This window comes from Tenrec ecaudatus, chromosome Y, assembly GCF_050624435.1.
Source record: "Tenrec ecaudatus isolate mTenEca1 chromosome Y, mTenEca1.hap1, whole genome shotgun sequence".
Classification (NCBI taxonomy): Eukaryota; Metazoa; Chordata; class Mammalia; order Afrosoricida; family Tenrecidae; genus Tenrec; species Tenrec ecaudatus.
The window spans coordinates 16,934,578-16,960,750 of record NC_134549.1 but is presented as its reverse complement, the minus strand read 5'-3'; the positions used below and the strand labels follow the sequence as shown (position 1 = coordinate 16,960,750).

Sequence of the window (26,173 nt, the reverse complement as noted above, 5' to 3'; positions counted from 1 at the left end):
GTGATTCAAAGGGGGAGGAATTGCATTAAATAAAAAAAATGATGTTTGATTTCCAGGTGTTTTTCTTTGGTTTTTAAAATAATTTATTATTGTAGAAAAGCCGGCAGCACTTAAGCATAAATGATTCTTGAGAAACAATGTTTATCAACACTGATGACTAATTTTAAAAAATCATTTTTTGGAGACTCTTACACCTCTTATCACAATCCATACATATATCCACTGTGGCAAGCACATTTGTACGTTTGTTACCATCATCATTCTCAAAATGTTTGCTTTCTTCCTAAGCCTTTGGTTTCAGCTCCCCATTTTCCACCCTCCGTCCCCATTCCCCCTCCTTCATGAACCTTTAGTAATTTATAAATTATTACTGTTTTGTCATATCTTACCCTGTCTGATGTCTTCCTTTACCCACTTTTCTGCTATGAATCCCCCATGGAGGCGGTTACATGTATGTAGATCCTTAGAATTGTTTCCTCTTCAGATGACTCCTTTTTAAGTGAGTTTTCTATTGTGATTTAGGTGAGGGGTGGTTTTCCTTTTCGACCATCCACTCTGCATACAACAGTTTAATCCATCCATCAGTCCACTGAGATGCTACCACCCAAGCCATTGTCTATTCTCCGTCTTAGGTGTCTCTATTCACCTTTTCACCCCATCAGTACCTGTCACCTCCTGTGCATTGCTTCATCTTTCCATCTTTCCCTTCCTGTCCCTGGAAACCTCTACAGCCTGTTCTCTTTGGATTGACAGTCTCTGTCTTGGGTGTTATCCTTGTACTAGTGATCTCATTACAGTAACTTTCTTTTTTTCACTGACTGCCTCCCCTCAGCCCTGTGTTTTCTTGGTCCGCTGAAATCATGAGATACTTCCCTTTCTGAGTATTCTATTGTGCATGTACCAGAGGTTATTTTGGATCATTCTTCTGCTGAAGGTCATTTGCCCTGTTGCATCGTCTTGCTTGGTGAACAGTGCTGAAATGATCACATGAGTGCATAGTGTCCGTTCCTGTGCTCACTCTTCATTGTTTAGGGTGTATACTCAGCAGAGGTATTGCTGGTTCCTATGGAGATTCCATTCCCAATAATTTGATGTGTTAGACTGGGTTTTCTAGAAAACAAATCTAGAATGCTAATTATATATGTATTCATACAGACATTTGTATGACATAAGAAATAAACAGTTAACTAAATTATACAGCAGTAGAAATGGAACAAGGCAGCTGACTCCCGTGAGACAGCTGTGAGACACTGACAGTTCTTCAATTCTTGAGGGCCACCAGGTAGTCGTCTGTAGAGCAGTTCAGGCCATCCGGGCACAGGCAGCAAACAGCACGGCAGGTCACCAACAGTGAGCCAGATGACAGGGTCCAACAGTCCCCAGCTCAAGAGATGTAAATTCCAATGGTGTGGTGAAGCAGGTCTTGAAGGAACCTCAAATTACAGCAACACTGTCCACGGGTTAGGTGTCCCACAGGTAGTGTAACTTGCAAACTGAGTCAAAGAACAAGGCAGGCACACAGCGGTCCGATGATCAAAGTGCAACAGACAAAAACAGCGAGTCTCGCTGAGCCATTTATAACTCTGCCCTTCGGTGAATCCCACATGTGTGTATCGGCCAGGTAGGTGCAATAAACTAGCTCATTGGAGGTGTCTCCATATCACTTTCCAGAGTGGCTGTACATCTTACAGCATGCATAACAGCGCCACGGACATATATGAGAACTCCAACCTCATCCTGCACTCCCCAGCATCTGTTGCTCCCGTGGTTTATAATCAGGTAGTCGTTGTTGGTGCAAGATGATATCTCATCGTTGCTTGGATTTGTATCTCCCAGATGGTCAATGATCATGAGCATTTTGCTAGCTCTTTGGTGACATTTTTGATGAATTGTCTGTTCCTGTCAGTTGCCCACTTTTTAATTGGATGTTTTTTTCTGATTGAGGTGTTTTAGTGTTCATAGTTTTAGAGATTAGTCTGTTGTCTGCTTTGCTATTCTTAAGATTTGTTCTAAGTCCATTTCATCTGCTGGTGAGGTGTTCGGTTGCACTTTGCTTCCATAGTTTCAGAAAGTCTCTCTCATCTATTTTGTCTTCTACTCTGTGTACTTCATGCTTAACGTTGCACAGTCTAAGTGTGTCCTACATCGGGGCTCTTAAGTGTGTTAAATGCTCGTTACATAGGCACAAATCACTTGCAAATGCAGTTAGTATTTAATCCCATTTTAGGGATTAAACCAACACTTTCCAAACCAACACTTTCCCTTCCTTATTTAATTAATGGATGAGTTGCCCACCCTCATGCACACGTCTGCTCTGTCCCTGTGTGTTCCTGTGCATTGGAATGAGTAGAAGACAATGGGTTTGAAGTGCAGGTTTTGATTGAGGCCTCAGATGTGGTCTCATCATTGATCACTACTGATCCTGTCACTAGAGTGTCACACACTCCCTGTGTTATTTCAAATGTGAGACTTGTATAATAGCAGAGAGGGAATCTGATTACAGTGAGTAAATTGATAGGAGGCTCTCTCATCCACTAAGAACGTTCGGCAACTTTTCTTTGTCACCCTGTGATGAACACAATGCTCTCCTGAGATCTGAGACGCGGATATATGTCCGTACAGCATCACATCCACGCTGTAATATTTGCTCATGATGACTTAGTTGATTAAGCCCATTGAACTGGCCAGTTCTCTAAATTCTCTCTCGATTCCAAGCAACCTTGTCTTCCATGGGCCATCCCTTACAGCAGAGACATCCCTGCCTGGACAACTCTATTGAAAGTGGACAGCTACTGAGCTTCAAGTTCAACCCTTTCTCTGCAAGGACACGCAGTAAGCATGTATGCAGCAAATAGTTTTATTTGAACAATTTAATGATCTAGGGACACCGCACAGAGAGGAGGGGAGACTGAGGGAGGTGAGGTGGGGGAGACCACCTGTCTTCGAGGAGAAAAAGATGAGCTGCAGAGGAACGCTGAGGGAGCCCTTCCTACTGGTGATTCGGATTCCACGGGGAAGGGAGGCCTGTGGCCTCCATGCAGTTACCTTGTGTGGGGGAGAAAAACCAGGGAAGGGTGTTGAGTCAGGCTGATCTTGAAAGAGGCTCAGAGGTTTTCAGGCATCTACATTTGATTATTTGTCAGGGAGAAGAGTTTGACACTTTCTTCTGTGGAATCTCATAAGGTCTGTCTCTAAAACAGGTGAATGTCGACCAGGAATGATCCCAAGGATAGGGAGATGATGGAAGCACGGGCTTCATGATTCCAGAACTCTTGGCCTTGTGAATTAACCATTCTCACTGACCTGAAACATCATGATCTGAAATAATACCTTTAAAACAAAAAAAGCCTTTGAACCAGCCAGCCCTGTGCAAGGAGAGATGGAGCACTTAGCGTCTGTAAGCCAATAAGACAAAGTTGTGAGGCACTTTTCCTCATCGTCCTGGGTCCCAGGTTTGGAATAGAATGCAGAGCAACCAGTTAGAAACCAAAATTGGTGTGGAGGTGCAGTTAGACATTTGACAACTCATTGCCAATCTGGGGTTCACACACACCAGCTGTGGTGAGGAGAAAAGGGAGAGTCTGTTGGCAAAATCAGAGGCCCAACAAATAGAGGTAGACTGCCAACCAGAAAGATTGACCAAATAGCTTCCATGGTGGGCTCCAGCCCGTTCCATTAGGTGACAGCTGCATAACCGCTGAGTCAAACCATCCGCACGGTCACCCGTGTGTCCATGGATTAGTGTTTAGCAGAAAGAGCACCAACTTCCTCTCTGGGCTGCACACACATTGATGTGTGTTTATTGTGATGGTGTTTACATGGGACAGATATTGATCCCAGCTGAGATGGGAACCTCACAAGGGCAATTCATACCATTGAAAAGAAATCGAACCTCAGTAGTCGTTTGAAAGCAAGTGCGTCCACATGTAAGAGCAGTTAAACTAGTGGAAAGCATACGTTCTCAGCAGGACAAGGAGAAGGATACCCTGTTCATCTTCCCCAGCACCTGCCCACTACTTAGGCAAAATGAAAGACTGTCAGCAGATTGTATTGGAAGGTCCCCTGGCACTCAGCAGGCTGTGTAACCATGGTGATCTTTACTCATTGTCAGACAGACATTGTTCATGTTGTTTTCTATGCTGGTTTCCTACATCATTCATCGTTTGTCTCTGTGTGTTTGTGTGTGTCTAAAACAAAGAGACACAGACTCCAAGACAGATATTAAGTTTTGTTCCAAAAACTTGCTCTTTAGAGATCCCCAACAAAAGTCAAAAAACTTTTCCCTTTAAGTCTCTTCATGTTAGATGTCAGCACTCAATGTTTCCTGCTTACACAGTCAGCGTCCCAACATTACCTTCTGGTTGGTGTTGAATGCATTCTCTGTGCAAGGCTTCACAGAGGAAGCATGATCAGAAGGAAGCAGACAATGTCCCTGTTGGCCATCTTCCACGGACAGCTGTTTGCTGAGTCCTGGAGACCCTGAATCCAAACCAAGTCACTGACAGACAATAGTCTTCAGAATACACTCTGCCTCCTCCTTGTTGAGAGCTCTTATTTTATGATACAATCCTCCTACTTCCTGTACGTAGCTACCTGGAACTCGCCTACATTTCTTGAACACTGGAGTGTCAAGTATTTCTTCTTTTCTCAAATAACAGAGTGTTCAGTACAGAATTGTTCTTCCTCCTCTTCTTGTTTCCTAACTTGAAAATTCAGTTCTTCCTCCAGAGGCATTCCGTCCCCTTTCTTCCATACCCAAGATTCCCCAGCTATGAATTTTGAATCCTACAAGCCTGCCACATTCTGCCAAAGCACTGCCCTCCCTCTACCTCATCTTCAGTTCCTTCAGAAACTCCACTCAGATACCACTATCAGTTTATGGATCTGCAACGGTACTAGGATTCAAAAGAGAACAAAAAACTATTTCTACTTCTTTCATGATTTATTTGAGTTCTTACCAAAGGCACGTGATATAGCAATCATGCGATCAATAACCCTTGAGGCAAAGGAAGCCTTCCCACCCTGTGGGAGTGAGATTTTATGTCCAATTGCTGATGTTTGAAATTGTAGAGTGTAATCTCAGCTGTCAATCAGGCTATAGTCAGATGATGCCTCCTTAGAGGTGTGGATTTCTTACAAGCAAGGCAAACTGAGAACCTACATTTCTCTCTCCTCGTCACTCCACCTTTCTGTTTGCTGGGACTCTGCCTTCAGTGGTGGCCCCATCAGACCACCGTTTGCTGAGAGCTGCCAGTGGCCTGTCATGTCTCCACTGACCTTGGATGCAGGTGACTCTACCCCCACTGGCCCGTGATCCTGCTGCAGTCCACACCACCTTTTTGCATCCACACCCTGTAGCTACGTGAGTGTGAAGGGGCCCTGGTTTGCATCTCTTTGGTTGGCATGAGTTGGACTGGGCTGGGTTGCATTCTGTTGTTGTGAGATGACTTGTTGATCAAAAGCTGTTTCTCATAGATATGTCACTCGATTTATGTCTCTAGACAAGCTGCCCCCACCCACCCACCAATGCCCCAACCATGTAAACACACACACATACAGCAATAGAGTCAAAGTTGTCTGTGGTCACTTTTCCAGGAGAGAGGCTATGTTGTGGTTCATGCTCTACTCACAGCTTGTTGTGAGAGCACGGCTCCCTGACGTTTGGTTCTTGTAAGTAACAGATGACGGATTCCATTGGAAACATTAGGATTTGCGGGCAGTGTTCCTTTGTCTCCCTCTAATATTGGGTGAGTTGATTCCAAGGGAGGCTTCTTACTCAGTCCCCTAGGACATTGGCTCCTAAATCCCCAATTCAAGAGACTCTCCAAAGCCCACCACCCAGATCCCTGAGATATCTCTGCAAACAAGGAAGGCAGAATCTCCCTCAGTAACCAGATTGCTATGCTCATTTTCATTCCATGATATGTGTACTTGCTTGACATAAAACCCAAGACAAATCAGCTCACTGGCTGGGAAATACTTGCGTGCATGTATATAAAGATTGAATTCACCACCTTCCACGGTCTTGCTTGGGTTGTTAGAAGCCATTTACAGGTGTTTATAATTTTCCTCTGATTAAAAGAAACATATCGGTAAGAAATGTTAGTCCGGGACTTTTCTTGAACATCATCTACAGCAATGCCACCCATCGCTTCCATTAGAGCAAAACCTGCATGTGTTGAACATAGTAAGCTTGTTAAAACAGTAACAACAAACACAGCGTCATGGGTGGAAACATTAGGGAGAAATTCCTGTAGCAGTTTACACTGTGTCACCACATACTATGTTCAGTTCACATCCAGTGTGTTACCTCATGTGAAGTCCAGAGGGAGAAAGTAGAAACACAGAATGATGGTATCCATGCGTCTGCACGCCTCTCAAACCAGAGAGCTGACCAACAGACTGCTCAGAAGGAGACACCCCACCAGACAGTCCCAGGTATCTTCTGCTGGAAAAACCAGCCATGCAAACTCTGTGGAGCAGTTCTGCAGAGCAAGACATCAGGGTGTCCTGCATCAGCATTTTCTCCTGGGGATTGTTCCTAGAAACTTACTAATACCCAATAAATTGAAGGATTGTGCTTTGGGGGTGGGAGTTACAGATGAACATCCAGGCGCTCAGATTTGGAAACACCCATACAGTCGATCAAGCGACATGCTCATGCATAAAAGAAGGAACCCCTGCACTGGGCTTTCTTCATTACCACTGGGAGATTCTCTTTATCCCGAGAGTCCAGGCCAGCACAGTTGAGGGCAAGTCCATGTACCAGGAGAAGAATCTTCATCTTGCCTGTGTTGGTCACTTGTCCTTCTGAGGAGCCAGTAGAAGATAACAGCTGTTGAGGTTCTGTATTTTTGCCTCCTTTTATGCCTCCTGTGTTTCCATGTGGCGGCTATGTATCATGTGGTTCCCTAAGTCATCTTCTTGAGACAGCAACAGTAACATCCTGGTTGTCAAATCTTTACGGACATTTAGATTGTGTGCAGATCATTCTTTCCCCTCATCCTCTCTAAAACAAAGAAACCAAAAAAAAGTAAAATCTTTTCACCTCCGTCCCTTTTCCTCCAAGTTTCTTGTGCAAGGACAGAGATGTCTATGCCGTTTATCTTGAGAGAGAACAAGTGATGGAAGTGCCAACTCTGAGGAGGAAAACCCTGGTCTTTGGGGTCACTTGCCTCAAAGCCAGTGAGGGACATGCTTATGGTCACCGTCTTGGCATCCGTCTGTGGGATCAGGGGTGTTCTTTGTGGGTCTGACCTCTGTGGTGAGAAGAACCTGCACTTGTCACTGTCTTCTCAGTGTCTCCTCAGCCATTCATGTAGGACCACAGATGTCTTCTCTGTGTAAAGTTCCTACAACATGGCTTCAAATTGTGACATCCGTCCCTCGTGCTTCTCAGGCTTCCAGACGAGGTAATCGGCCAGTGGAATAAGTTAATAATCATGGGCCCTGTGACCATGGCCCACAATGCATTTTCATACAGATGTTGTTAGGGCCCGTCAGTCAGTTCTGTGCGTAAGAGAAGGCAGCAGCACTGGCCCTGTGCCATTCACACAATTAGTTCTTCAAGTGAGTCCAGAGTTGCAGACACTGTCAGTCCATCGTGTGGGTTCTCCACCTTCCTAATGCTGCTACCCTTTGATACAGTGTCTCGTGGTGGGGAACCCCCCCCCCCCAACAACCCTAAAGTTATTTTCATTGCTACTCTATCACTGTCATTTTGCAACTCTGATAATCAGGCACGACCCTTGTGAATGGGTCATTCGACCCACAGAGGGCTCTCAGTCCACAGACTCAGAGCCGCTGCTCTAAGGAGTCAGGTTCTCTTCTCCATGGGACTTCCTCAGTTTCCACTATTGCCTTCTGTGGTGTCCATAGATTTATAGACGATGAACGAAATTGAGCTCCTGGTTCAACACATCCCCATCCCCACCTACACCCTAGGGTATGCACCCCAGAAACTGGGAGAGGTAGATGGTAGTCTGGATAAGGTATGAAAAGAATAATTTATAATTTATCTATGGGTCACAAGGGTGGTGGAAGGGGGAGGAAAGGAGGAGCTGTCACCAAGGTCTCAATATGTACACATGTGCTCGATACAATTGATGTGTGGATTGTTGCCCGAGGTGTAAGAACCCATAGTAAAAAGTTTAAAAATAAATAAATAAATAGATAGAAATATAAAATTAAGGAAATGGAGCTCCCGGGCACATTGCTCTTTCCTGACAGTGCAGAGAAGGGGTAGGTAGTGACCCCCAACAAATGCCCACTTGCAATCAAGTTATGGAGACGTGTCTGCCTGTGTTTCCTCAGATGGATGACGTACACAAGACAAATTTATATCAGGTTGGAGAGTGAATTCACAGATGTGTCAAGGAGAGAGGACGTGAGGTGTCAACCATCATCGGGAGCCAGAAGTTCTGTTCAGGGATGAGGCTGTGCGATCAGGTGTCTGCCCGCAAATCCCTTTAGAAGAACCGTCTTCCTGAGCACGTGCAGGGCATGAGAGAAGAGCAGTGTACGACCCCACAGAGTGTCATAAGTAACAATCCTGCTGTCATGCCACCCTCACTTGAGGAACCCAGAAATGGTGTGGGAGAATGGATAATCCTGTACCGTGGTGTCAGCACCAATCGATGTGGACACAGTCTCTGAGACCTGAACTGAAGCCAAAAAACTCAAAATTTGCTCAGCCTTGTGTCTTGTGGAGTCCAAGTCGGAAGGGCACGAAAGGACAGAGAACTGCCCGCAGAGTCCCAGGGCTGTCAATCTTTACGAAAGGCTATGTCATGGTCTTTCTCTCCCAGGGGGTTGTCCCCTGGGCTCCACCCACGAATATCTGTGTTAGAAGCCAAGCACTTGGCCAAGGTCCACTTTTAATAGGGCAGTGACACCCTGGAACTGAGGACAAAGAACAGGTGCAGACGCATCCATCAGAAATGTGGACACAAGCGCCTGAACCAGAAGGTAAACACAGGGCAAGACAACGGCTCCGTTGGTTCTGCAAGCTGCCCTTCCTGTCTCTAAGATGGCATATCTGGTTCAGTCCTATCTTTGATTGTTGATCTCCAAAAGCTCCCTAAGTCTTTCCAAGTACTAGAAAGGTTATTGAAAGTCAAAAGAATTTTTTTGGGGGGGTTGTAACTGAACAAGAGAAAGAAACGTGCATTGCTGTTGATTTGATATAGACTCGTGGTGGAGCTTGTCCTGAGAGGACAGCTGTCCCCACAGGTTTCCTGATCAGTGATCTTGATGGAAACTGAATGCCATGTGTTTCCCCCCGCAGAGTTTCCGATGGGTGTGGACCCCTTCAGCCAGGCATTGTGTCGACCAAAGGCCAAGACAGGGATTGGACTTGTTCCGTAGCCTTTGATTGAGATGCTGGTCTTCTGAGATGGCGGCACTCAGACCCAAAGCCACCTTCACAGCTCCTATCAGATGATGGGCTGCATCCTACAGACGAGGGCGGGGAGTGAGAATGACCAGTGGCTGATGAGGGGCCCTCGTTGGGACGATAGTAGGTGTGTACCTACCTCCTAACTGCACTAAGTACTGTTTGTCCTGACTGCCCAAGCTAGAACCTGGAATTGAGACATTCTCATAAGGGTCCTGATGGGTTGGCACCGCTCGGTCTCTCAGAGGATGACTTAGTGGTTTTGTAGGAGTCCACTGACATGTTGGCCAATCCCATGACAATCTTGAGAAATTGCTGCTAAAGCGGTTAGGATGAATTCTTACAGACCCCGACAGGTTCAAACCACAGAACTTCAGATGCGTGCAGCCAGCCACTCCAACTGCAATGCCAATGGTCTCCTTCTTGTCAAGACACAGAAATGCAAAAGGGCAGTAGAGGCAAGAGATAAAACCATGACTAGACCGCAGCCAGGTGTGCTGATAGGATCACTGAGCATGAAAAACACCGGCCTGGGAATGTTTTACCATGAGTCACTTTGATATCAGAAGTCCCAGTGGCATAATTCCAATCTAAAGGAAACCAGATCAAACTCACTGAAGTGTCAATCTCATAGGACAGAGGAGAACTGCCTCACAGGGTCTCCAAAGCTATCCTCTTGTCAGCAGGTTGCTCTCCCTGGAGGTGTGAATAACTGACATTTGGGTGAGGAGCCAAGTGTTGGCCCACCGTGTGACGAAGGAAAAGTATGGGATGAAGCCTTAGACTGGGTGTCGCAGGAATAGGAGCTAGTAGTGTATCAGGAAGTTACAGGTGCACCCAAAGCGTAAAATAGCCACACATTCCATTCATCTCTAGCGAGTGATGCTACCACTACGGGTTTTCATTGAGTCCACCCAGATGTGTCTCATTACCGGGCACACCAGAAGGTCACATGTCCTGGTCCTGAGACAACTTCAAGCTCCCTGATGGTGTGCTACAGTGCTTGGCTGCTGTCACTGTGTGTGCTCAGTGCCATTCGACTTAGGGGACTCACCCTCCAGGACTCTTCCCTACATACACACTCCCCCAAACCAAAAGGGTACCCACCACCTCAAGCAAAGAAAGGAAACACCAGACACACTGCCATTGAGTCAGTGCTGACTCACAGAACCCCCTGTGGGGCTCCGACGCCACAACTGTTGACAGGAGTATAAAGTGCATGCGTAACCACTGTATCACCAAGACTCAGGATTGACTTCTTTGCCTGCACTGTGTTTCATCTTTTGTCCTTCCATGCAGGTCCAAGCACTGTATTAGACAACCGTTCCTTCCTGGCTTGTTCATCTACAATTCCCTCTTTGAAGGAAACATAAGCTGGACTCTGAGAATTCGGGGGGTGGGGCGCATCCCCTGGTAATCCATCTATAACCAGGAACAAACACATGTGGTGGCAACTCTGCCAGGAGTCTGACGATGATCAAAATATAAGAGTGGTCCACACAGTTCAGGAGAGACGAAGCTAGTAGATCATCGAAATATTTTCCCACAACCATTTTTGAAGCTGCCTCAACCATTGGCGTGATAAAATTTCCCCTTTTCAGTAAAATGCACAATAAAATGACAGACAAATACCAAACGAAGCGATCGATCCATAAGACAGAAACGAACACCAGACCATAAAGCCTAACGTCCACAATGTCAAGGACACAGGGCTCCTCTGTTGTTGGCTGGGCGCTGTCTGTCTGGGTAAGGTTTTGTTGTTTGTTCAGCCCACGTATTTGTTTGCTGATGCCTGGACATTTCCAGAAGTGCTTCTGGGCATGGGAAGATTGTAGAAATGCCAGAGCATATTTAAAGCTTATTCTTCCCTTTCCCCAAACCTATCAAAACAAAAGGAAACTCCAGGGGGTGGGCAGCAGCGGGGTTTGGATTTTATTATCAACAATAGAGGAAAGACCAGAGAGGAGCATGTCTTGTGGACCCTGAGATCCTGGAGACAAGTTTCACATCTGATGAGCCACAGAGGAACGGCAGCAGCTGGACCCAAAGCTAGAGCGTGAGACAGAGCAGTTGACCTCCTCATCCACAGGGCAAGTAAAAGTTATAAGCAGGGACCAGCCCGTGATGAAGGACCCTGTGTTTGGTAAAATACAAGGCCCGTGACAAAGAAGACTCCCCAGCAACGGGATCAACACAGTGCCTGCAGGAAAGGATTGGAAGAAAGCAATTTCCAGGGTGCTGTCGGGTGAGGCAATATTTCTGTTGTAAGCAAGCTTGCTGTGAGTTGTAACTGAACCACTGGCACCTAACAACAGCCAGCCTCTGTGGGCTGAAAGTGATCAAATATCCTGAAGATGCATTGATCAATGGTCATGACTGGAAGGAATTTGAAGGGATTACTCATTTTTCCTGCTCGGTGAGCCTCGAGCAACTAGCTCTGAGTTTGTGCACCCAGAAGTATCGCCTGAGAAGATGCTCTCTGGTCACAGTGACTATTTTTGTAAAAGCAGTTTTGCTTGAACCTCGTTTCCTGTGACGGCCAATTAAAGAGAACAGCATGTGGCTGTGAAATATTTCCTGCTCAGGGAAATGCCACAGGAATTGTTGTGTTGCTGAACACAGTTGACAAGGGCAGCCTTATGTGAGGAACTCAAGTGTATGAGTGGTTGTCTTGTTTCAAAGAAGGTGAGATGTTGATGGATGACAAACTGCCTTCTGGATGTCCACCAGCTTGCCGCATGGATGAAAATGTCGACTCATAGTACATTTCAGGTTCGTTCCACCAGGTCAGACTGTTCATAAAACTTTCCATTTAGAAGTTCTGAAAAGATGGTGTAACAATATGTGACAAAAAGGCCTGATTTGTAGCAACCGGTGGGAGGATTGGATTTGCCACCACGACAATGCAGCTCATTGTGTCAGTCTCACTCACCGGACCTCACTCCTTGAGACATTTTATTGTTTGTTTCTGCGAATGACAACGCACGTGAGAGGATGGCAATTTGAATATGTAGAAAAGGTGAAGTAAAAAACAAGGAGGTGCTCTTAGCCACGCACACAGATGAGTTTCAACAATGTTTCCAAGTATGGAATCACAGAATTGAGAAATACAGTAAGTGTCATAATGCAGAGGATGTTGAAGGTGATGAGAATGTTTGTAAAAAGAAAAATTTAAACGTTTTTTGGGGGGATACCTCCCCTCATAGGTTGCAAACAGGAAGGATTAGGCAAACAGGAAGGATTGGGAACTGGAAAATACGACTTGGTGGCAGAAATGCAACCGGAGGTGACATGATGGAATTTAGTGATTTCCTCACACAAAAGCATTTTCAAGAATGCAGACAGTGGTTGTACACTTGGACCTCACAAGATGGAAGATACAGGCACGGAACTTACTGGGGAATGGCCGTGGAGAAACTTCATGGCATCAGAGAACAAGGGCATGGGCCAAAGCTGGAACAGGCCATTAATGACTCATCATTATGTGCAGGGTGAAGTTGAAATAAACAAAAGCACAAGAGAACTACCCCCAAAAGTACCTTGAATTTATCCCACCAGAATTTAGAGGCCAGTTCTAGAATAGATTGCTGCATTGAATGCTAATGACCGAAGACAAGGCAGACTGTGGCCTGTTATCAAGGACAGTATAAGAAAGTTCTTAGAAACGTCCAATTATTTTTCAATTCTGTGTTTTTTCTGGGGAATTTTCGAAGCCCTGTTGTACTTGAAGAAAGGAAAAGGTCATTAACGAGAAGTGGGGGGTGGGGAGAAGAGAACAACATGGATGTCAGCCGAGATGCTGACACTTGCTTCTACATATTTGTTTCAATGCTACACATGGAATTCTGGAAGAGGAATGGGAAAAGAGATTCCAAAAGGGGAGGGGGACGGGAAGGAGCAGAGAAAGAAGGAAATGATCAGAATGATCAACACATAAATTATCTCTCTCTCTCTCTCTCTGTCTCTCTCTCTCTCTGTCTCTGTCTCTCTGTGTGTGTCTCTCTCTCTGTCTCTCTCTCTCTCTGTCTCTCTGTGTGTGTCTCTCTCTGTGTGTCTCTCTCTCTGTCTCTCTGTCTCTCTCTGTCTCTCTCTCTCTCTCTCTCTCTCTCTCTCTCTCTCTCTCTCTCTCTCTCTCTCTCTCTCTCTCTTTCTCTTTCTGTCTCCAAGGGACAGAACAACAGAAAACATGGGGAAGGGAGACAGAGATCATTGTGAGACATGAAAATAATTAGAATTTGTCATGTGTCAATGGGCCCATGGGTGGGGGTGATGCGGGGAAAAAGAAGTTGATTCCAAGGGTTCAGTAGAAAGTAAATGTCTAGAAAAAGCCGGCAGCCTATGTACAAATATGCCTGATACAATTGATGTGTGCATTGTAATCAGAGTGATGTGCACCTTCAATAAAGTGATCTTTTAATAAAATAAAAAGCTAAAGCAACTTGAATGCATGCACAGTGAAGTTCAAAGAGCCGGAGGAAAGGTAAAATGTAACAAAACATGCATGGACCCGGATTTAGGAGACAAAGGGGGAAGAATGCTCTGTGTGTCCCACAAAGTAAGAGCTTAAGGGGTCAATTGGCTAAAGTTACACGATTTAATGATCCCTGACTCTGCAGGGAGGCGGCAGAGGCCAAGGCACCAAGACCGTGAGACAGAGCAAGGAGCCGGTGTGACACTGGGAGGAGCAGGCTCCCCTGCCCCCAGAGCCAGCCAAGTCTGAGGGCCCACACAGCCCAGAACCTGAGGAGCAGTGCGAGGCGTGCTCTCCAGAGTGACGAGAAGGGGCATTGCAGACAAAAGAACTTCGGAATTGTTACTGTTTTCTATACTACTAGCTCCCCTCATAAATCCCCAGAGTCATAAAGAAAACCCCAGGGCTTCCCATGCCCCTGATTCTCTGGGATAAACACCCCACAGGGTGGGAGAGACTTGCTCCATAATACGTCCAATGTTGTAAGCCTGATGGCCACAGAAGGCCCCATCTATGCTTTGGATTCCTGATGTGAGTTGGAATGTCCACCCTCCTGAGCCCCCCCCCCCCAAAAAAAATTTTTTTTTTTACCTCGCGGTTCTGGACTGCAGGTGGGTGTCGGGGAATTGTCTGGTGAGAGAAACTGACCTTCTCAATCATGAATGATGCGAAGCTGTGTAGGGAGTTGCCCAGGGGAGAATGATCAAGGCATTTGTTGTTACTTTGATGACAAGGGAAAGGGTGGAGGTTCACACCCACCCAGAAGCCCTCTGAAGAAAGACTTGGAGATTCTACCCCACCTAAGTAACCACGGGAACACTGCACTTTCCACACGCTTGGGGAAGTCGTGACTGAATTAACTGGATGCCATCTGTCTTGGTTATGGGGTGGTCCAGGGGTTACTGATAAATTTTATTGAGTCAACCTGGCCGATGAACACATGGGAATAATTGAAGAGCTGAGAGATAAATGGCTAGGTGAGCCTTACCTTTCTAGTTCTGAGGTCTCTTGCTCTCTGATGATCAGACCAAGTTGCAGCTGCCTTAGCCAGTTCCTTCCTTCAGCTGGCAAGACTCACTTCCTGCAAGACTTCCCTGAGGAGAAGCTGCATGGAACTACGCTGACGGAGCTCTGGGTGCTGGAGCAGCTGCTTGGAGACCCCTTCCAGCCCTGAGATGCTCACACACTCACTGATTCGGCTTTTCTCCTGCAGTCGGCGTCATTGCGTGTGTTTTGAGATTAAGGAGGACTTTCTGGATTGCTGTCGTACTTATGGGCTAGTGTTGGACCTGTGGGCTTGGACAGCACTGGGTTGGGATGCTTTCTTAATGTACACTTCCCCTTTATATAAAACTCCTTCTTATACATAAGAGTTTCTGTGGATTTCTTTCTGTAATGTACCCAAGCTAACATGTTAACGTAGCTCAGCTGCTGACTGAAAGCTTGGAGGTTCAAGTCTCCCCTGAAGAAGAAAGGCCTGGTGATCCATCACCCCCTGGATCAACAGGGGCTACTCTTCGGTCTCAAGGCTTCCCACAAGGGAGACCCCAGCAAGATGAAATGTTACTGGCTGCAAGAATGGGTTCAGGCACAGGAATAATGTGAGGAGGGTGCAGGAGCGCCCATATTTGTTGTTCCGGTGCAGGGAGTTGCTATGGATTGTAACCTTCTCAATGCCATGTTCCAGGAACAACAGCTTGTGTCCCCAGTGGTTATCACACCATCCCTGAAGTCCTGTAGTCCCTTGTTGATATAAATGGAGGAGGCTTTGGATCTGACTTTTCTTTTTTCTTTCTAAACCGTTTTCTTGGATGTGAATACAGATATCCCTTCATTCCATAGTTTAATCACATCAAGCAGTATTGTACAATTACTACAACAGTCAGTTTTAAAACATTCTTTGTCTCTGGATCTCCTTGGCATCAAGTGCCTTTTACCAGCCCCCATTCCTCCCCCTTCTGTACACCCCCCTCCGGCAGACACCGTTATCCTACTTGCTTTCCCCATAGGCCTCCAATGCTGGATATCATGTACTGAACATCAGAGAAACAACACGAATTCAAGAGGGTCAGCCCCAATGACCAAACACATCTGTTATGAGCCCCAACGAACAAAAAAACAAAGCAATACAGAAAATGAAAAAAACTAGATCAGTGGGGCTCTTAGTGGGGATCAACTGACAAGGTTTTAGCCATCTAAGTCAGGCTTATCCCTCGCACTATCTGTACTCAGTCCCCAAAGCACACTGTTTGGTAACCAGGATCTTCACATCCCTCTGTTCTGTATCATGGGAAATCATTGGAGCTTCATCTCAATGGCATTGCCCAACCCCTTCCTGAGTTAGGACATCGCTGACATAAGTCACAAAACGTTTTCTTCCTGACGGGAAGGAGTGACTACACTTAGCCCTTACAACATCTAACTACATCTTAATTTAATATTAAATGGTAGGTATTTTTATCAAGAGCAAGCAAACTATTCCACCCTCCTGTGACTATGTCTCTTACTTCTGCAGGGCGGTTATGCAGCAAAGAGGTGGTGGGTGCCTTTATTCTTTTTACTTGGATTCCAACAGCTAACTAAATCCTATTGTTCATAATTGTAAGTATTTTCATTTAACAGCAAGCTAACTCGTTCAGGCTTCTGTAGTAATGCCTCTTCATTCTTTGCAATATGTATACAGCAAGACCTTGAGTGTGCTTTTTTAAACTTTTTGTCTGTTCTCATTGTTCTTGAGACTGTACCGAGTAGATCATATGCCAACAGCACAAATTTATAACCCACTGAGTGACAATGACGCTGTTCTTCAAGTTGTGGAACCAGTATCACTCTCCTCTCTAAGGTGTTCCTCCCCCGTTTGCACCTTCTCAAGGCCTCCTCAATTCCTGGTCTCCTCTTCCTCCTAGTTCACTGTGACCCATGTTACCTCAAAAGTATTCGGCCTACACCTAGAGGCTCTCGAAATATTTCGGTAACTAAAATGAAGAAAGCAAGCCAAGGTTTTCTGTGGAGAGAGCAGTGATTTACTAGCCAACAAACTACACATTTGGTGACTTGGATGACAATCCTCACAAGGTAAAAGCACTTTGCCCCTCTGCTTAGAATTTCTTCTTCCTTCCATTTTTTGCTGAATGATTGAGCATCTAGAATGTATCATTAGTTATTTGGTCTCTGTCTCTTTAGAAAAGAGTGACGTGGCGTCCTTGACTAGCCCTTTTAATTTAAACTATGCCAAAAACCAATAGAATCATTGAGAAGAAACATAACTCCCTAGTTCTGCAAGGTGATTGTAGAAGATAGAAACATATTGAACCCATCGCATGACCAGAGACCTGCATCTGAAAATAAAGAGGGGAAAATTCATTGCAGCTATCTAGTCAATTCTGACTCCTAGCCCTGTAAGACAGCAGAACTGCCCCTTTGGGTTTCTGAGTGTCTCAGTCTTTATGGATGATGAACATCACCAGGGTTCCTCATTCATAGTTGGACCTAAAGGTGGACAGAATAAAAAATCAAAGGTTATAAAATACACGCAACAGAAACTTGCTCCCTGGAGAGCTTTCCTAGTTGGCTAGGGAATTGTAGACCTACTTGACAGAAAACTGGGAAAGAACGTCTTAAGTAAAGTAAACATATTTGAAGGGCAAACATTTCCTGGTATTCAGGTTGACTTGAGTAAATACCTTCAGGACATTATGGAGGGAAGCTTCAGGGAGCTGAGAGGCACATCCGAGGAGGCAGACAGGACCATACATGTTTGTATCCTAATGATGAATGATTGGAGAGTAGAACTGTACCCTCATTGAGTTTTCTTGGTGAAATCTTGATAGTAGATGTGAGGGTGTGGGATTCCCTGGAGCCTAGACCCATGACTCACCAAGATATGAATTACACTCCTCTGGCCATTAAATCATAACTGCAAACACTGATGTTCCCTTTGAGACAAATATCTTCAGGGTGTTCACCTGCTGTAGAATAAACACTTAAGATATGAATAATGTCTCGGGAGACCATCTGTACTCACAAGTCGCTAAATTCCTCTGAATCTTTAGACAAGGGGTGACTGTAGGTCTCTGTTTCCAGCTCTCTCCCTTACTACCTTCTTTTACCTTTCTCTCCCGTCTACCCCTTGCCTCCTCCTCCTCTTCCCCTCCTCCTGCACCTCTCTTTAACTGTCTCTTGCTCACAATATGGAGAGAACTACCAGGCTATTGTGAGTCTCACTGGAAGCATGGCAGACAATGGACTTTGTTGTCTCCTTTATAAACATGTTTTCAGGTGTCATTGGGTCAGTTGGGACTCCTAGGGAGCTGATGTACAACAGAGGGTAACACTTCCCAGTCCTGCCCTGTCAGACACTTGTTCTTATTCCTGAGCCATTGTTGCAGCCACTGTGTCATTCCATTTCATCAAGGGCCTTCCTCCTTTCTCGCTTCCCATGCACGTCACCCAGCATGATGTCCTTCTCCATGGACTGGTCTCTCCTGATCACTGATCACTACTCTGCAATGTCTCGCCTCCGGGGAGCAGTATGTCTGCTCTTCTTCCGAGATAGATTTCTTTATTATTTCGACAGTCTTTGATGCTTCAATATTGTTGATCAATACCATTATCAAATGTATTATCTCCTTTTCCTTTGGTCTTCCTTATTCAATATCCAACTTATACATGTATTTAAGGTGACTGAAAATACTACGTCTTGTGCTGTAAGGCTGACAATCTACTTTTGACAATTCACTGCCTTAACAATTCCACAGTTACCTTGTGTGCCGCACACCTACTGTCACACCTGAATCAGACTTGATTCAAAGGCCACGTGAGCAGCAGCGTGTGAAAAGTTGTTTGGTTGTATTTTGAAGACAGTGACAATGGTTCTGTAACGTCATCCCAAATGTGTCTTCCTCAGGTGTGTTTGACTCATAGGAACACCATAGTTCTGACTAGACCTTCATTTTTCTTAGGAATGAAGCGATTCAGAGGAGAGGAATTGCATTTTCTATGAAAAGCAACTTTTGATTTCCAGGTGTTTTTCTTTGGTTCTTGAAGTAAATTATTATCATGGAAGAGCGGGCAATACGTAAGCATAAGTGATTCTTGAGAAATATAATATTTATAAGCACTGATGGCTAATTTTAAAAAATCATTTTATCACAATCCATACATACATCCACTGTGTCAAGCACATTTGTATATTTGTTGCCATCATCGTTCTCAAGATGTTTGCTTCCTACTTGAACCTTTGTTATTAGCTGCTCATTTCCCCCTCTCTACCCGTAACCCCCTCCTTCATGAACCCTTGATATTTTATAAATTATTATTGTTTGGCATATCTTACCCTGTCTGGTGTCTTCCTTTACCCACTTTTCTATTGTCCACCCCCATGGCGGAGGTTATATGTATGTAGATCCTTGCAATCTGTTCCCCCTTCAGATGACTCCTTTTTCAGTGAGTTTTCTATTGTGATTTACGTCAGTGGCGGTTTTCGTTTTCGACCATCCGCTCTGCATATAACAGTTTAAACCATCCATCAGTCCACTCTGATGCTACCACCCTCGCCATTGTCTCTTCTCCCTCTTAGGTGCCTCTGTTCACTCTTTCACCCCGTCAGTCTCTGTCATCCTCCTGTGCATTGCTTCATCTTTCCCTTCCTGTCCCTGGAAACCTCTACAGCCTGTTCTCTTTGGATTCACAGTCTCTGTCTTGGGTGTTATCCTTATACTACTGGTCTCATATATTATCTTTCTCTTTTTGACTGACTGTCATCACTCAGCCCGTTATTCTTCTGGTCCATTCAAATCATTAGGTACTTCTTTTCCGCGATGAATAATATTCTATTGTGTGCATGCACCAGAGGTTTTCTTTTTTAATCATTCTTCTGCTGATGGACATTTGACCTGTTGCATCGTCTTGCTTGGTTAATGGTGCTGAAGTGATCATGGGAGTGCATGCTGTCTGTCCATGTGGTCACTGTTAGTGCTTTAAGGTGTACACGCAGCGGAGCTTTTGCTGGTTCCTAACAGTTTCTGTTCTCCAGCATTTGAGGTGTCTCCGTATCCCTTTCCAGAGTGGCAGAACATCTTTACTGCGTGCATAAGACTCCCACGGGCATAGGTAAGAGTTCCAAGCTCATCCTGCAGTCCCAGCATTTATTGCTCCCATGGTTTATAATCAGGTCGTCGTTGTTGGTGCAAGGTGACATCTCATCTGTGCTTGGATTTGCATCTCCCAGATGGTGAATGATTGTGATCATTTTGAATGTTTGTGAACATTTTGCTTGCCATTCGGTGAGATTTTTTGTGAATTTTCTGTTCCTGTCCTTTGCCCACTGTGTAATTAGATTTTTTTTTTCTGATTGAGGTGTTTTAGAGTTCCATAGCTTTAGAGATTAGTTTCTTGTTTGTTGTGCTGTTGTTAAGATTATTTTTAAGTCCATGGACTCTCCATTTCATCTGCTGGTGAGGTGTTGGCATGCACTTCAGTTTCATAATTTTAGGAAATCTGTTTCAACTCTTCTGTCTTCTACTGTGTGTACTTCATGCTTAACAACTGACAGTATGACTGTGTCTGGCAACAGGCTTAAGTGTGTTAAATGCTCAATACATAGTCACAAATCACTTGCAAATACACTTTAGTCTTTTTAGGGATTAAACCAACAATTTCCAAACCATCACTCTCTCTTTCTTGTTTAAAGAGTAGAGGAGGTGCCCACCCTCATGGACACATCTGCTCTGTCCCTGGGTGTCCCTGTGTGTTGGAATGACTAGAAGACAATGGGTGTAAAGTTCAGGGTTTGATTGAGGCCTCAGATGTGGCCTCATCATTGATCACTACTGACCCTGTACTAGATGGTAACACATTCCCCATGTTATTTCAAACATAACAGTTGTATAATAGCCGAGAGGGAATCTGATTACAATGAGTAAATTCATAGGCTACTCTCTTGTCCCCCATGACTATTTGGTCTAGAATTTTTGTAACCCTGTGATGAACACAATGCTCGCCTGAGATTTGGGACACAGATATGTGTCTGTACAGCCTGATGTCCATGCAGTAAATATTTAACCATGATGGCTCAGGCATATATTAAACTAGTTCTCCCTGGGAGTAAATCCATGATTTTTGAAATGATCTCAGTGGTAGGATGCTGGGTCAGGCAGTTCATTATCTGTTGTTCATCCATTTTTCATTCTTTTTGGTAACATAGGAATGTCGCGTGTGAGGACTCCTAAGTGCACATGTATTTGTTTTTCAATGATGTGTGTAGTGTTAGGTTTGACATGTACATCTGTGATTCATCATGAGTTGGCTTTGTATACGGCATGAGACGTGGATTCTGTGTCCTATTTCTGCATATCGATATCCAGTTTGGAAAGCACCATGTGTTAGAGAAATGTTCTCTTCCTTATGTCATGGTTTCCAGGCCTTGGGCGATGCTGAGCTGTCTACAAGAGGATGGGATTACTGATGAGATCTCAAATCTCTGCCATCGGTCTGTGTGTCTGTTCTTATACTCACACAAGTCTGTTTTGACTGCATTGTCTGTGTAAGATGATTTGGACATTTGAGATTGTCTGCTTCGTTGTACTGTGTTAGTGTTTTTGTAGCCAGGGTCTCTTTACTTTCCATCTGAAGTTGATGGTTCATTATTTCCCATCTCTTTAAAATAAGAGTCGGATTGCCTTGTATCTAGAAGTCTATTTGAATACAGTTGATATTTTCCTATTTCCTTCCAGTAGTTTGGTCAATTTATTACTGTCATCTGTATATACATGCTTTAACATATATGGTATACATCATGTTAAGTATATTATCAATCGATTATTATTGATTAATATTACTTAAATAATGTTTAATTAAAAGACATTGTTAATTACATATATTATATATTCTTTGAATCTCCCAAGAGATTTATGTCTGGAGTCCTAGTGCGTTAGTGCTAACTGTATGGTCAACAGTTGGTAATCACCTGCTGCTCCACGGCCAAAGATGAAGTATCTACTTCAGTAAAAAATAACCATCTCAGAAGCCCTCAGCAGGCCTTTCTGCCTCCCCTATAGGATCACCACAAGTCAGAATCAATTAAATGATAGTGAGTTTAATTAGATTTTAAGATTAGGTTCTCCACACTTCATCTTTGTGTAGCTACGATAAATGGTATCCCAGTCCTGAAATTCGTTCCCCCAGCATCCTCTTCTGGTAGAGAGTCGGTTTGGGAAACTTTGTAGATGGAAGAGTCAAGTGTGTCCCTTCCAACAATTTGACAATGATCATAAATGTCTTTTTACAAACAAATGAAATCACTATTATGTGACTAATACCCTTTGATGTCTTTCATTTGTACTTCACAGCCACACGCAGGGTCCAAAGGTCCCCACGTGGCTCTCCAGGTGCTCACTGCAGACCTGTGGTGTCAAGGCGTCCAACTGTTTTTTGAAGGTTGACTCTGTGTCCTCTGGTTTGCTGGATCCTTCTATTGGTTTCATTGGCTTTCCTGTTGAGTCATTGACAAGGTTCAATGTCTAGGAACATATCACTTGCAAACGTAATGTAGTCTTTTTAGGGACAAAATCAGCGATTTCCAAACCGACACTTTCTCTTGCTCATGTAATGATTGGATGAGTTTCCCACCCTCATGGACACGTCATCTTTGTCCCAGGGTGTTCCTGAGAGTCAGAATTAGCTAGAAGGCAATGGGTGTTGAGTTCTGGTTTGGACTGAGGCCTTTGATGTTGGCTCACCATTGATCCCTACTGATCCTCATACATGATCTCATACATGAGAGCTGTTAAAAGCAGAGAGGGAATCTTATTACAGCGAGAACTGTCAGGCTGCTCTGTAATTAACTCTGATCAGTAGGCTAGGTGTTTAACACCCGTTGATGAATATGTTACTCTATTGAGATTTAGGAGACAGCTGTGTACAGCCTCACATCTGTACAATAAATATTGCCCAAGGCTGGTTTAGACCCTTCAGCCCATTGAGCTGGCTGGTTCTCTGAATTCTTTCTCCATCTCAATCCAACCTTGTCTCCCATGGGCCCCTCATTACACCACAGACATACATGCCTGCCTGGAGAATTCTATTGAAAGTGAACATCTACTGAGCCTCAAGTTGAATCCCTTCTCTGCAAGGACACACAGGAACTCTGTACACAGCAAATAATTTTATTTGAAAATTGAATTACCTAGGGACACCACACAGAGAGGAGGGGACACTGAGAAAGATGAGGTGGGGGAGGGAACCTGTCTTCTTTGAGAAGAAGATGAGCTGCAGAGGAACTCAGTGGGAGCTCTTTCTACTGATGATTCTGATTCCACGGGGAAGGTGAGGCCTGTGGCCTCCATGTAGGTACCTTGTGTGGGGAGAAAAACCAGGGCAGGGTGTTGAGTCAGGCTGATCTTAAAAGAGTCTTAAGAGTAGTCAGGTGTCTAGAGTTGGATATCTGTCAGGTAGAAGAGTTTGATACTTTCTCACTTGGAAATTAATAAAGTCTGTCTCTAAGACAGGTGAATGTCCACATGGAATGATTCAAGGCTGTGGAGATGGTGGACGCAGGGATTTCATGATTCCAGAAGTCTTGGCCTTGGGAATGAACCTAACGCCCTGACCTAAAATGTCATGACCTAAAAAACTATGTTTATGTTTATGTTCTGGGTGTTTTTTTAAGGGAAACAAAATAGAAGAAGAGATCCTGGTGGTACTTGGATAGTGTCAGCTACTGAACCAACCAGTCCCTCTGTAAGAGAGATGGGACACAGCTTATGTAAGCCGAAAAAGAGAGGTTTTCAGGCATTTTTACATATATTTTTCGGGGTCCGTAGGTTTGTAATAGAATTCACAGCAACAAGTTATAGACAGAAAGTGGAGTTGAGCTGGGGAGAGTCGTTTGGCAACTCAGTGCAAGACTCAGGATTCACACACACCAGCTGTTTCGAGATCAAAAAGAGACTGTCTGTTGCCCTGAAGATTTACCCTGTGGAAACCCGCTCTAGGGCTGCTGTGATGTGTTCTGCAGACGGATCATTTTCAGGGGAAGGACTTCCTGCCTGACAAAGTAGAGGGTCAGAATAAAAGAGGACCGTGCACCAGAAAGAATGACAAAGTAGCTGCAACGATGGGCTCAGACTTTAAAAAATGCAATCGTGAGGACGGTACAGAACTGGTCAGTGTGTCCTTGTGCTGTGCATTGTGTCACGGTAAGTCAGGGACAACGTGACGGCTTCTATCCACAACAATAACACGATTCCGGATTGAATCGATGGCACGGGACCATAAATCAGGAAATGTCATCTGAGGGCGTACTTTTGGAGAATCAAGAATCAAGCAGTTACTGAAGAAGGATTACCAAACCCCAGACAATACCCTCTGTCATCCAATTGGTGCTGACTCCTCCAGGAACCTACAGGCCAGACTGGAGCCTCCACTGTGGGTCTCTGAGGCTGGAACTCTGTGGGAGCAGCAACCTCCCCCTCCTCCCATGGAGCAGGTCACGGTTGCCAAGTGCTAATCTTCTGCCTAGCAACCTGACCCTTACCCACCTCCGCACCTACAGCCCATGTGAAATCCCTGTGGGAGATCCTTACCTGGATGGGAAGGACAGGGATGGACACTTACCCTCAAGATTTCTGTGTTATAGAAAGGGTTCCTGGCAACTTTGGAAAATTCTTAGGACAATTGTCTGAGAAAAAGAACAAAAAAGACGAGTGAAAAAGGTCAGCACCCGAAACTAATGACACTGAGGATTTTGTGTAAACACTGGAGCTCATAACAAATGATTTACAAAGAGAGGATGTAAGTGAGATTGATGTGTTACCTGAAATTGTGCGTATCTGCCAGGTCAATTAGAAACGCAGGGAAAAGTGTGGCTGAGTTACCTCGGTCGATGACATCAACCAGGTTTTCCTCAGGAATCTGCTCTTCTCTGACAACATCCAAGAAGGTGTCAAAGTCTTCCTGGGGCACAGAAGTGCTTCTTGCTGAAAATCGGTATATAGAGAGTGGGAAGTTTCCATGAGACATTGTGACTACACTGATATGGCAGGCTTTCGGGGGCTACAGTAAAACACAACCTTTGGTGTGTCCACATAATCCCTGGATCATGTAAATGGTTAAGGTGCTATGTCCATCTGGCTGCTGTGAGGTGGAATCGACCTCATGACAATGGCAGTGGGTCTGCTTTTGGTGGTTGTTGTGGATGTTAGCTGGGGACGCCTTGGGCTAATGGCTTGACTTTCTGCTGCTGAAAGGTCGTGCATTCTGGAACGTCCTAAGGGTCACAGTTCTCCCTGGCCCTCACGACGGGACCTGGGGCTGCAGTTGACACCATGGGAATTGGAATGCTTTTTGAATCAAAGTTGAGCAAATGGACAATCCACGTGGATGCCATCAGGACCGTTGGTGGTTCAGTGCTCCCAGAGGGGTCCTGGCACAGAGGCCTGGTGATCAACTTCCAAAACATCCTCTTCCGAAAACCACCGTAAGGTCAGTGAAACTGGAACATGTGAGTCGGCAAAGAGGTTGGGAACTCAAGTGGGATCCTTATGCATGAAAGATCATGTGATGTTGCACCCTGCAGTTTGTGACTACAATCCTTGATAAGGGGGACGTTGTTTCCTCCTTTCCGGGGTGAAGCTGTTACTTACCCAGAAGTTCAGCCTCTTTGGTATATCCTCCAAATTCATCTACCCTTTTGTGCACTATTATCAAAGCATCTTCTAGGACATGCATATATTTCACACTATTTTTGAGAGGACCTGCGAGGAAAATAAATAAATGAGCAAGAAATATACCTATATTGTTTCTGGCATTGCTAGGACTAAGCACAAAAAGGGACGGTCTCTACAAACCTAGGGGCATTCCCACCGTGTCACACAGTGGTGTCATGAAGAATCAGAATGAACTTAGTGAAGCCGAACTACCACCACCACATTGAGGAAGGGACTTGAAAAGACATTGAAAAAAAAATGAAATCGAAATCTCATGGACTTTTCCTCTGCCAACTTTTTAAAGCCGCCTCATGTACATTTATTGATAAGCACATCAGTGTCTGAGGAGCCAAGATGGTGATGCTAAGTGAGCCTTGTACTCTGAATGGCAAGGTTGGTGGTTCTAGCCACTCAGGCACTCATGAGAACAATGAGGCTGTCTGCTCTTAGAAAGATTTACAAAGACTCTGATATCTTATACAGGGTCACTATCAGTCAGAGATGACTCAATGGCAGTAGGTTGGTTTCCTGTTGATGGGCTGATCTGTAGATTGATACACAGTGGCTGTTGAATATTTCAGTGAGAGCTTATATAAGAGATAA

The 26,173-nt window shown here is 44.8% G+C and overlaps 1 long non-coding RNA gene across 1 annotated transcript in view; it reads left to right on the top strand.

The window, feature by feature from the left end:
* Window positions 1–10,790, top strand: part of LOC142435566 (uncharacterized) — a 29,765-nt gene extending 18,975 nt beyond the window's left edge. The window contains exons 2-3 of the long non-coding RNA XR_012781575.1: window positions 7,311–7,412; window positions 8,314–10,790. This is a non-coding gene — a long non-coding RNA (uncharacterized LOC142435566). The remainder of the gene's footprint in view (window positions 1–7,310; window positions 7,413–8,313) is intronic.
* The last annotated feature ends 15,383 nt before the right edge of the window (window positions 10,791–26,173 follow it).